Raw genomic sequence first — 4,770 nt, forward strand, 5'->3', positions numbered from 1 at the left:
CCTTTGACTTTTCACAAGCTGTCACTCTAGGGTTGCCCCATACTGAGCTCTTGTTCCATGCCATGGCAGCATTTTAAAATTTGGGCTTCCAAATGACATTTTTGTGCTTTTACTAGGGTTGCCAGGTCCCTCTTTGCCACCGGGGCGGAACCTGAGGAGGTTTGGGGAGGAGAGCGACTTCAATGCCATAGAGTCCAATGGCCAAAGCGGCCATTTTCTTCAGGTGAACTGATCTCTATCGACTGGAGATCAGCTGTAACAGCAGGAGATCTCCAGCTAGTACCTGAAGGTTGGAAACCCTAGTTTTTTCCCATCTGGTTTTCCTGTACCAGCTTTGGTATGACCTTTTCAGGGAGATCGTATCAAAAGTGGGTTTGGGGAAAGCGTGGACAAGAAGGTGTAGATTTCCACACATCCCTGCTCACATCCGGCACCCTATCCAGCGTCATTTCCCCTCATGCCTACCATTTTCTCATGCCTCACAGGCGGGCTTTTTGCCAGGTTGTAAAAATCATTAGTGGTGACCATATATATCTAGTGTAAGAAAGCTATAGTGATATACAAACTATAGATTTTTTTTTTAAACCGGCGAATGCTAGTTCTTTGCCTCCATTGATGGTTTTCGGTTTTCCAAGTGCAATCCTCAAAATTCATTTTTTAAAAATGGTGTTGTGGCCACAGAGGGGTATATGGTAAACCTCATTCTTTATCCAGAAATATGAGAGCTACCCCAGCTACAGAAAATCTAGCCACTTCGATGTGTCAAAAAATGTCTATGATGGTTTGATGTAAGACTGGCTGTTCTGGCTCAGCAGAGAAGAGCACTCTGCACATGCTCAGGGATACTATCCTCAACAGCCAGGTCTATAGATTTGGTACCGGGCTGGGGGGGAACCCTGACATCCCCAAATACCTGGTATGTTCTTGAACCAAAGTCTCATTATGGAATCTAACATGAGAAGGCTGTCAATCTAACTACAGAGTTTGGCTGAAGCTTGTTCATTTATTTTAATAGAATGCCTGCTCCTTCACCAGATATTAAAGTTTTTCAAATGAGGTAACAGTGCAGAGTCCAAACCTCAGTTGTAAACCGGAAGTGCGCCTGGCGCGTGGGGGTGCAGCGGGCGGCCCGCTCACCCCAGAGAGAGCGAGGGAAGGTTCCCGGCTGCGCCGTGGGGGTGCAGTGGGCGGCCCGCTCGCCCCGGGGAGGTAGAGGAGAGGCTTCCCGGGTGGCCTGCAGAGGGTGGCCCACTCGCCCCAGGGAGGGCGAGGGGAGGTTCCCGCTGGCACGCGGGCTGCAGCGGGCGGCCCGCTCGCCAGGGAGGGAGAGGAGAGGCTTCCCGGCTGGCGCGGGGGCTTGCGTGCGCTTGCACGATTGCCCGTTGACCCTCAGCTGGTCGGCGGGCAGAGGGGCACTTTACCGGGGGTTTGCCCGCCACCAGCGGGCACCTGGCAACCCTAGTGATTTGGGGGGGGGGAACCCCAGTAGCCAATGGGAGCATACAGTTCAGGAGCCTTGGGGAACTACAAGCTGCCCAGGGTTTCGCCTCATGCAATTACGAGGAGCTTCAGTCCCTTGATTAAATCACACACACACACACACACATGCATACGTAACACCGGGTTTCCCAGGTCCTAGTCCAACACCTTAGCCACTACACCATGCTGGCTCCTACTGGCCTACCTTACAGGATCCTTATAAGGAATGCAACCAAGTAATATATCTGAAACACTCTGCATGCTTGCAAAAGCTGTATTATACTGAAGGAAGCATGAAACAACTGTTTCCTAAATAAACATAATCATACTCCTGGTTGCTAGAAAGAAAGGCTGCCTTTACTCTTTTCTTTTGCATTTCTAGGACCAAAATAAGCTTTAAAATAAAACATGGGAGCTAAAATTGCAGTCCCGCCAATAAAACCGATCCCCACGAATTAACTGTCTACACTTTTAATAATTAAAGTTGCACCTCCAGTTGTGATATTATCTTGCTTATATTCATGAATGAGACTCGGAGCTCTTGCAAGGTATTCTGGTCTGGTGTTACTGGCCAGTTCCACCCCCTCAGCCCCCTTAAACAACTCTGTCCTTTCTCCCTTCCCACCCCTTAGGCTTTAGGCCTGCAGCTGATGCACAGAATCACTTGTTTTCAAATCTCTCCTGAAAACCTGAATCATAAAATCAGAGTTGGAAGGGGCCATACAGGCCATCTAGTCCAACCCCCTGCTTAATGCAGGATCGGCCTAGGGCATCCCTGACAAGTGCTTGTCCAGCCTCTGCTTAAAGACTGCCAGTGAGGGGGAGCTCACCACCTCCCTAGGGAGCTGAGTCCACTGTTGAACAACTCTTACTGTAAAATATTCCAGCTGGTACCTTTCCGCCCGCAATTTAAACCCATTATTGCGAGTCCTATCCTCTGCTGCCAACAGGAACAGTCAGTGCCCTCCTCTAAGTGACAGATGTTCAAATGCTTAAAGAGAGCAATCATGTCCTCCCTCAGCCTCCTCCTCTCCATACTGAACATTCCCAACGTCCTCAGCCTTTCCTCCTAGGGCTTGGTCTCCAGGACCCTGGCCATCTTTGTCGCTCATGAAGTCTTTCATCAACCCAGGGCCCTTCTTCACACATTACAGAGTACACAGATTGAGTCTGGGTCCCCAGCCTGTGTCAGACATTGGTACAATCACACGTGGAGGAGCAGGGAATCAAACCCAGTTCTCCTGATTAGAGTCCACCGCTCTTAACCACTACACCGCGCTGGTTCCCCTCAGGTCACCTGGCAACCCCTATGGTCTCAGGTGAGGGGACTGGAATAGATGACTACTCGCCAGCCAATGAAGCTGGGTCAGCTGCTAAGATTGGTTCCAAAATGGTGGTGCTGACCTCATAGGGTTTTCAAGGCAAGAGCCGTTCAGAGGTGGTTTGCCATTGCCTGCCTCCACATCACGCCCCTGGTATTCCTTGGAGGACTCCCATCCAAATACTTGCCAGGACCGACCCTGCTTAACTTCCGAGATCTGATGAGATCGGGCTAGCCTGAGCTGTCAAGCTTGTGTGTGCCGTAAAGTCAGAGATGATTTATGGCGACCCTGTAGGGTTTTCAAGGCAAGAGACGTTCAGAGGTGGTTTGCCATTGCCTGCCTCAGAGTGGGCTGAGAGAGTTCTGGGAGAACTGTGACTAGCCCAAGATCACCCAGCAGGCTTCATGTGGAGGGGTGGGGAAGCGAACCCAGTTCTCAGATTAGAGTCTACTGCTCTTAACCACTACACCACTGGGGTTGCCAGGTGCCCGCTGGTGGCGGGCAACCCCCCGGCAATTTACCCCTCCGCCTGCCGACCACCTGAGGGTCGGCGGGCAAACATGCACGCATGCACCGGAAGTGCTGTTTTGCGAGGGGCCTTGTATCACTCAAACTCTGCTTTACCATTCAAACTAAGAGGTATAAGGCCCCTTGCGAGGCGGCACTTCCGGTTCTAAACCAGAAGTGATGTGCGTGCGTCGGCGCACGCATGCACGCACATTCCTGATAGCAGCCGAATATCCTCCCGCCGGAGGAGAGGGGGGACCTGGCAACCCTATACACCGCACTGGCTCCGGTTCCCCAATACAGAGGCCAAAAGAGACTTGACCAGGGTCAGAGCATACCAGAGGCACAGCACATTCCCTACGTCTTCCAATTGACTGCCCTGCCATTCCCTCCGCATAAACTTGTATGCCCCCTAATTGCTGCTCCCAGTGACGCCATGTGCCAGAGGAGTGAGGCGTGGGCAATGAGACAGCACTTATGATGGTGAACTTCGTGCACCGGGACTAAATCCTTAATAGTGCAGAGTGTCACCTTATTCTTAAACAGGCCCCACTTAAGAACATCCTCACTGGCCGTCACCAGCTAAAGGTTGGCTTCCCTTGGGGGAGAAGGGGGGTAGATGAGAGGGGCATCTTAAGCCCTAAAGGAAACAAAACTGGAGACTGCAAATCTTTCCCTCCCTGCCCCTGGCTCTCACTGCCCTTTCTTCCACATCCCCCAATTCCTCCCTAATTCCCCTTTCTTTAGTTAATCCCTTAAAACTAAAGTGAAACTTTAACCAAATTAGCCGCTTACTGTTTTACATAAATAATCCGTCCAAAGACCCAGAAAATACAGGACACTTTTGCTGGTAGGGAACAGGGGGAGTAAATAAGATTTTATGCCTTGGAGAATTTGGGTATAGAGGATTCCCCCTCCCTCCACGCCGTTGACTAGGAGCTGCTTGCAAACGTTCCTGCTTTCACTGTAGGGTGGACTGCTCTTGAAGAACTCAGAGGAAACTCTAAGAGATCCCCCCACCCCCAAGAGGCTCAGTTAGCATAAGGCAGGAGGGTGAGAAGAAAGACCCTCAGACTTCTGGCAGACATACAGCATGGTCCCCAGATTGGCAGAAAACACACAGTTTCCTGCGTGGACCGTTTGATCCACTTTTGACCCAAGGCGATCCTGCCGTCTAACCGCAAGCAGTTTATTAGGTAAATTAGGACACTCCCTTTGGCTAAGCAATTTGTTCATCTCCTTCAGGAAGTCACAAGCAAGAGATCCACTGTATCCAAAGGTCCTCTGGTTCTACACTGCATTGCAATCCAGCTCCTACAAGCAAAATATTTCCATTTCCCGCAGGCTGAGGTTAATTAGTTTTGTTTTCCCTTCCTTCACACAGCTCTTTATGAAAAGGGAATTTATCTTTTTTGGATTAGGAAGGAGCCAAGAAGGATTTTTTTTTTTACCCTCCTGATTT

The sequence above is a fragment of the Euleptes europaea genome, chromosome 7, assembly GCF_029931775.1.
Source record: "Euleptes europaea isolate rEulEur1 chromosome 7, rEulEur1.hap1, whole genome shotgun sequence".
Classification (NCBI taxonomy): Eukaryota; Metazoa; Chordata; class Lepidosauria; order Squamata; family Sphaerodactylidae; genus Euleptes; species Euleptes europaea.